Source organism: Ovis aries, chromosome 20 (assembly GCF_016772045.2).
Source record: "Ovis aries strain OAR_USU_Benz2616 breed Rambouillet chromosome 20, ARS-UI_Ramb_v3.0, whole genome shotgun sequence".
NCBI classification, from domain to species: Eukaryota; Metazoa; Chordata; class Mammalia; order Artiodactyla; family Bovidae; genus Ovis; species Ovis aries.
In genome coordinates, this window is record NC_056073.1 from 30,443,935 (window position 1) to 30,451,816 (window position 7,882).

Genomic DNA, 7,882 nt, shown 5'->3' on the forward strand with positions numbered 1-7,882 from the left:
GTAAATAATCCACCTACCAATGCAGGAGATGTGGTTTTGATCCCTGGGTGTGGAAGATTCCCTGGAGAAGGGAATGATTACCCGTGCCAGTATTCTTGCCTGGAGAATCCCATGGAGAGAGGAGCCTGGCAGGACACAGTCCATAGCGTCGCAAAGAGTTAAACACAACTGAAGTGACTTAGCCCACATGTACGCTCATATTTATGATTAACTGAATGAGTAAATTGAAACTGCATCTCATTTGTGTCATGTATTAATTTACAAAACACTCTATTGAGCCACAAGTTATTAATACTTCTGGACTATGTTTTACTTGATTTTTCTTTTTTTTTCTCTTATCCCCACTTCCAAAGTTTCTTCTATATTTATTTTGAAGGCTTCTCTTGTCTTAAACACATCAACAAACATCAACAAGAGCACAAAAGCTTTTTATCAACTTAAAGATATTATTCCTCAGCCTGCAGAAAGAATAGTGGACAGTGAACTGGAAGAAACTTGGCTTTCTGAATATTTTGTGGAACAAAGCGATCCTAACAGCCATAGACTGCTATCTCTTTTTGTTAAGTCTCTTCTGATCCCTTTAGACAGAATAACCCACTTCCTTCAACATTCTTATGGAACTTTGTACAGATATTTTTTCTAGTTCATATCCTCTTGAGTTAAATTTGTCATCAGTCCTAAAGGAAATCAGTCCTAAATATTCATTGGAAGGACTGATGGTGAAGCTGAAGCTCCAATACTTTGGACATCTGATGCGGAGAGCTGATGCATTAGAAAAGACCCTGATGCTGGGAAAGATTGAAGGCAGGAGAAGGGGATGACAGAGGATGAGTAGGTTGGACAGCATCACCGACTCAATGGACATGAGTTTGAGCAAGCTCCAGGAGTTGGGGATGGACAGGGAAGCCTGACGTGCTGCAGTCCACGGGATCACAAAGAGTCAGACACAACTAAGCAACTAAATTGAGTAGATACACATACCAAAGCGGCAGTAGAACCAGTCTTGTCCTTGCCCCGAGGAGAGTGCAGTGTGTGTCTGCTTTTCTCATTTCTTTGTATAGGTTGCAAGATTTTTGTGGTTGTTAGCTGGAGCTCCTTAGTTGAAGGAGCCAAAACTGGAGAATGTGGGCATCGATCCCACTACCTCTCACATGCTAAGCGAGCGCTCTACCACTTGAGCTAATTCCCCACCTTCATCCTTGTGTTTTTTCCTCTAGCTTTTCAGAGTACCATCCCCACTTTATTTACTCTTCTGAGCAGCCTGAACTTCAGAAAATTTCAAGATCCTTAAAGAGACCAAACCAGTCAGTCCTAAAGGAAATCAGTCCTGAATATTCACTGGAAGGACTGATGGTGAAGCTGAAACTCCAATACTTTGGCCACCTAATGTGAGGAACTGACTCGTTGGAAAAGACCCTGATTCTGGGAAAGATTGAAGGTGGGAAGAGAAGGGGATGACAGAGGCTGAGATGGTTGGATGGCATCACTGACTCAATGGACATGAGTTTGAGCAAGCTCCGGGAGTTGGTGATGGACGGGGAAGCCTGGTGTGCTGCATTCTATGGGGTAACAAAGAGTTGGACACAACTGGCTGACTGCACCAGTCTTATCCTTGCCCCGAGGAGAGTGCAGTGTGTGTCTGCTTTTCTCATTTCTTTGTATAGGTTGCAAGATTTGCGGTTGTCAGCTGGAGTTCCTTAGTTGAAGGAGCCAAAACTGGAGAATGTGGGCATCGATCCCACTACCTCTCACATGCTAAGCGAGCGCTCTACCACTTGAGCTAATTCCCCACCTTCATCCTTGTGTTTTTTCCTCTAGCTTTTCAGAGTACCATCCCCACTTTATTTACTCTTCCGAGCAGCCTGAACTTCAGAAAATTTCAAGATCCTTAAAGAGACCAAACCAGTCAGTCCTAAAGGAAATCAGTCCTGAATATTCACTGGAAGGACTGATGGTGAAGCTGAAACTCCAATACCTTGGCCACCTAATGTGAGGAACTGACTCGTTGGAAAAGACCCTGATTCTGGGAAAGATTGAAGGTGGGAGGAGAAGGGGATGACAGAGGCTGAGATGGTTGGATGGCATCACTGACTCAATGGACATGAGTTTGAGCAAGCTCCAGGAATTGGTAATGGATAGGGAAGCCTGGTGTGCTGCAGTCCATTAGGTTGCAAAGAGTCAGACATGACTGAGTGACTGAACTGACTGTCTCATGCACAGGGACAGCAAAGCAAAATCCATCTTGATTGATTGACAGACAGCGGGTATTATAAGATACCTGAGCTTAAGTTTTGTGAAGTGGAAAAGAAAAGTCACCACTGATTGGTGTTAGTACCATGAATGTGGGGGAGGAAATTAGTAATTTGTCTCACAGATTTTTCATGAACTAAGCAAATATCTATTTCATTTACAACTATGATTTATTAATGATAGGAACCAATTTTTTTAAAAATTTCCTATTTCCAGTGCCCATATAGATCGTAGGGTAGGCTGCAAACTGCATAAATTTTAATGATAAATGAGACACCCAAATGAATTTTACAACTGTGAGAAGCCATTTTGAGGCATTTGTTCATTCTCCTCTTGTCTGGTTATACTTCAGTGGAAAAATCTGAGATACCCTAGGAGATGAGGAGGTGAAAAATAGCAATGCTATCCTATTGACATTGTTGAAGCATAAACATGGTGATTTATTTTCTAAAAATACATTAGTTCAGTCAGTCAGTCAGTCAGTGCAGTTGCTCGGTCGTGTCCAGCTCTTTGCGACCCCATGGACTGCAGCACATCGGGCTTCCCCGTCCATCACCAACTCCTGGAGCTTGCTCAAACTCATGTGCATCACAGTGATGCCATCCAACCATCTCAGCCTTTGTTGTCCCCTTCTCCTCCCATCTTCATTCTTTCCCAGAATCAGGGTCTTTTCCAATGAGTCAGTTCTTCACATCAGGTAGTCAAAGTATGGAGCTTCAGCTTCAGCATCAGTCCTTCCAAGGAATATTCACGACTGATTTCCTTTAGGATGGGTGGGTTGGACCTCCTTGCTGTCCAAGGGACTCTCAAGAGTCTTCTCCAACACCACAGTTCAAAAGCATCAATTCTTCAGCACTCATCTTTCTTTATAGTCCAACTCTCACATCCATACATGACTACTGGAAAAACCATATTTTTCACTAGACAGACCTTTGTTGGCAAAGTAATGTCTCTGCTTTTTAATATGCTGTCTTTAGGTTTGTCATAACTTTTCTTCCAACGAGCAAGCATCTTTTAATTTCATGGCCGCAGTCACCATCTGCAGTGATTTTTGGAACCCAAAAAATAAAGTCTGTCACTACTTCCACTGTTTCCCCATCTATTTGCCATGAAGTGATGGGATCAGATGCCATGATCTTAGTTTTCTGAATGTTGACTTTTAAGCCAACTTTTTCACTCTCCTCTCTCACTTTCATCAAGAGGCTTTTTAATTCCTCTTCACTTTCTGCCATAAGGGTGGTGTTATCTGCATATCTGAGGTTATTGATATTTCTCCTGGCAATCTTGATTCCAGTTTGTGCTTCATTCAGTCCAGCATTTCTCATGAGGTACTCTGCATAGAAGTTAAATAAGCAGGGTGACAATATACAGCCTTGAGGTACTCCTTTTCTTATTTGGAACCAGTCTGTTGTTCCATGTCCAGTTCTCACTGTTGCTTCTTGACGTGCATACAGATTTCTTAGGAGGCAGGTCAGGTTACTGGTTTTTAATGTGGATTTAATCATTTCTGAACAAGACCAAAGCAATACAGATACATTTCTCTGCTTTGATCTCTGATACCTTCTGTTCAAGGCTAATTCCTCTTTGTACTGCAGTGGCCAGCCTTTCCTGTCTCGTAAGTGGCCTCTCTACATCAAATACCATTTTCCTGAATCCTCAACCTCTCTACTGACTGTTTTCCTTTAACAACATATTAAAATCTCCTGTACCCTGAAGCCTCAGGCCCTGCCTAATATTTAAGTCCTGTATTCGATGCTAGAGATGGTCTTTGTTCATCTTCATAGAGAAGCTTCTAAAAGATGTTTCAGAATATGATGATACTGCCTGTATTCTCTATTTCCCTTTCCACCACACTCCATAGAAGCTGCCCTTACTAAAAACGAGAACCTTTCTTCCTAAACTCCACAGAGCCGCTTTAGAGAGATAGAATAGAGTAGTGGTAACAAGCACAGACTTAGAAGCCAGATCCCTCAGAATTTAAATCCCCATTCTGCTTCTTATCAACTGCATGATTTTGCCCAAGTTTTGTACCTCATCTCCCTTGTTTATAACAGGGGCTTATTGTAAGGACTAAAACACATAGGGTTGTTGGATGATTAAGTGAGTTAATACTATAAAAGTGCTTAAAACAGCACCTAGAAGATAGTAATTATCGTGTAAACCTTATCCAATAATCTTTGGTGTTATCCAGGATCTTTCAGAATATTTGACATTGTTCTCAACAAACTTTTAATTGAAATTCTCCCTTGATTGTCATGACCTATTTTTGTTCAGTTTGCTGCCTGCTCCTTCTTATTCTTTATCTTGGTTTCCAGGCTTCCTGTTTTGCCACTCTCTGTATTTAAAACTAAAACATACTCATACTTTAAAAATTTTTTAAGTTTGGGGATAACTGAACTATTCTATGAATGGGTTCCCATTTCCTACAAGATAAAATTCATGAATTGAAATCACATTAGAAAATCTCTAACCTATTTCCCATCCTCCATTCCAGCCCCATCTTCAACTCCTTCCTTCTAATCTTCAAGCTTCACCTCAAGTCCCACGTTGCACAGAGTCATTCCTGGCCCTTTCTCAAATAAGTGCACCTTCTCCCTGTCCCCAGACTACTTTATGTAACTTCTACCTTTGTCACACCACGTGACACCTGGTGCTGTGAAGCCTCAGAGAAATGGAACTGAGTCTTTCCTACCTTTAAATTCCTAACCTTCAGCCTGCTGTCTGGTGAATTGGAAGTGTTCAATCAGCATCCGTTGAGTAAATGAAACAATGAATAAAATGAGCACTTTGCTTGGGTCAATGTGTCTTTAAAGAAAAAGCTACAGGGTTCAATTAAACACTTACTGAGACCTTCCCATACACAATGCAGAGATCAGAATTCAATATTTTACTACAACACAATCACTACTATTGATGTAGCCATATAATACAATCCTGGCAAGCACAGGCTCTGGCATGGCTATTCATATTTCAGCTTCACTAGTTACTAAGTGTGTGATCCTGGACAAGTTACTCAATCTCTTCCTGCACCAGTTTCCTCCTAAGATAAAAATAATAACAAACATCTTATAGAATTTATGTTACAAGTTAAAGAGATAAAAGGAGGTACTGGTGGCTCAGTGGTAAAGAATCTGCCTACAATGCAAGAAACATGGGTTCCATCCCTGGGTGCAGCAAGATCCCCTGGAGAAGTAAATGGCAACCCACTCCACTATTCTTGCCTGGGGAATTCCATGGACAGAGGAGCTTGGCAGGCTAAAGTCCATGCAGATAGCAAAAGAGTTAGATGTGATTTAGTGACTCAACAATAATGAGATAATACCTGTAAAATGAGAACAACATCTGGAATATATCACATACTCTGAAGTTATTAAAAGTGATTTCAACTATTAAAAAGGCTCTATATAGAATATTTGGGCCTTACTTAGAAATTTTCATTAAAAACAAACCTAAAACTAAGCTGCAGCTCCTCTGGGGCAGAATTCCAGAATTAGGAACATAATTAGTTTATCTTAAATGTAAGAGTGTTAAGGTATGTTTGAGCCCTTTCAGTGTCTCTGGAGGGTACGGGGTTTGATTCTAAAGACGATTTTGCCCCTCCTAGTGTCTTGCTGTGGCTTCTCATTTGCCCTTGGCCTCCTCAAAGTCGCTCTAGCAACAAATGGCCAACATCCATTGGATCATCGAAAAAGCGAGTTCCAGAAAAACATCTACTTCTGCTTTATTGACTATGCCAAAGCCTTTGACTGTGTGGATCACAACAACCTATGGAAAATCCTTAAAGAGATGGAAATGCCAGACCACCTGACCCGCCTCCGGAGAAATCTGTATGCAGGTCAGGAAGCAACAGTGAGAACTGGACATGGAACAACAGACTGGTTCCAAATAAGAAAAGGAATACCTCAAGGCTGTATATTGTCACCCTGCTTATTTAATTTATATGCAGAGTACATCATGAGAAATGCTGGACTGAATGAAGCACAAGCTGGAATCAAGACTGCCAGGAGAAATATCAATAACCTCAGATATGCAGATGACACCACCCTTATGGCAGAAAGTGAAGAACTAAAAAGCCTCTTGATGAAAGTGAGAGAGGAGAGTGAAAAAGTTGGCTTAAAAGTCAACATTCAGAAAACTAAGATCATGCCATCTGGTCCCATCATTTCATGGTAAATAGATGGGAAATCAGTGAAAACTGTGTTCATGTTGGTGGGGGGGGGCTTTACTTTGGGGGGCTCCAAAAGCACTGCAGATGGTGACTGCAGCCATGAAATTAAGAGATGCTTGCTTCTTAGACCGAGACAGCATATTAAAAAGCAGAGACATTACTTTGCTGACAAAGGTCCATCTAGTCAAAACTATGGTTTTTCCAGTAGTCATATATGGCCATGAAAGCTGGACTATCAAGAAAGCTGAGCACCAAAGAATTGATGCTTTTGAACTGTGGTGTTGGATAAGACTCTTGAGCGTCCCTTGGACTGCAAGGAGGTCCAACCAGTCCATCCTAAAGGAAATCAGTCCTGAATATTCCTTGGAAGAGCTGATGGTGGAGCTGAAGCTCCATACTTTGGCCACTTGATGTGAAGAACTGACTCATTGGAAAAGACCCTAATGCTGGGAAAGATTTAAGATGGGAGGAGAAGGGGACGACAGAGGATGAGATGGTTGGATGGCATCACCGACTCAGTGGATATGAGTTTGAGTAAACTCCAGGAGTTGGTGCTGGACAGAGAAGCCTGGCGTGCTGCAGTCCATGGGGTTGCAAAGAGTGGGACACAACTGAGCGACTGAACTGAACTGAAGAGTGTTAAGACCCTGATGATGCTCTCACCACTCCCTAATCTCAGTATTGTGCTCCTAATTCAAGTCTTTGGTCACATTATCCAGGCTTTTGTTCTCTATATTCCCAGTACTCATCCTTCCCCTTTGATGTCTGAGGGCTTTCAGGAAACTTTTTTTCATTGAACAACTGAGCAGGGGGAGATGTAGATATAGATACATTTACTTCAATCTGAAAGAAAACTCATTTCTGCTCCAACCCAAACACGTGATTACTGAAGTTGATGCCAGTCCTGGAGCACAATCATAAAGGACTGGGAAACCTCCTACAATCACAGCAGTTCTATCCTCCTCTGCAGTTTCCTGTACCCACACAAAGCCAACACTACTCGCTCTGTAAAGCATTTCATCCATCTCTCTGGCCACATCTTAGACGACGGAACGCTTCCACTGTGCTTTGGGAGCCTCAGTTTCTTTCAGATCCTTCCCGGGTGTTTTCCCCACGGTCGCAGGCATCCATCTCTTGTGACGCTACTCTGGCCTACAGTTCTCTTTCAACAGCCTTGAAGAAAGAGAACAGAAGTCGGAAACTGTAATATAAACAGGGTTGCTTCTTCTTAGACAAGCTGGCAGTGGGCTCCTCTAGTTACCCCGCATACCTCCAACGAGTCAGAAAGTACCCTTAAGCAGAGTCCTCTTCAGCTCCGCCCCAAACACCACAGTCCCTGGAGCGCAGGCGCCCCACGGCCCCGCCCCCCATTTCAAAGGCTCGGTCCCTATTGGCCCAGAGGCCGGGGATGGAGCGCCCTGGTCTCGGAACCAGGGAGATCATGTGATTCTCGGGGGCGGGGCT

General features: G+C 42.6%; 1 long non-coding RNA gene and 2 other non-coding genes across 3 annotated transcripts; all 3 read right to left on the minus strand.

Annotated features, from left to right (window-relative positions):
* Window positions 1–1,116: 1,116 nt before the first annotated feature.
* Window positions 1,117–1,189, minus strand: TRNAA-AGC (transfer RNA alanine (anticodon AGC)). Its single transcript has one exon. It is a non-coding gene; the product is annotated as a tRNA-Ala (tRNA).
* A 528-nt stretch (window positions 1,190–1,717) lies between these two features.
* On the minus strand, window positions 1,718–1,790 carry TRNAA-AGC (transfer RNA alanine (anticodon AGC)). Its single transcript has one exon. It is a non-coding gene; the product is annotated as a tRNA-Ala (tRNA).
* Window positions 1,791–7,236: 5,446 nt separating this feature from the next.
* On the minus strand, window positions 7,237–7,789 carry LOC132658264 (uncharacterized). The gene is made up of 2 exons (XR_009597636.1): window positions 7,689–7,789; window positions 7,237–7,591 (listed from the first exon to the last, which is right to left on the minus strand). It is a non-coding gene; the product is annotated as an uncharacterized LOC132658264 (long non-coding RNA).
* Between the last annotated feature and the right edge of the window lie 93 nt (window positions 7,790–7,882).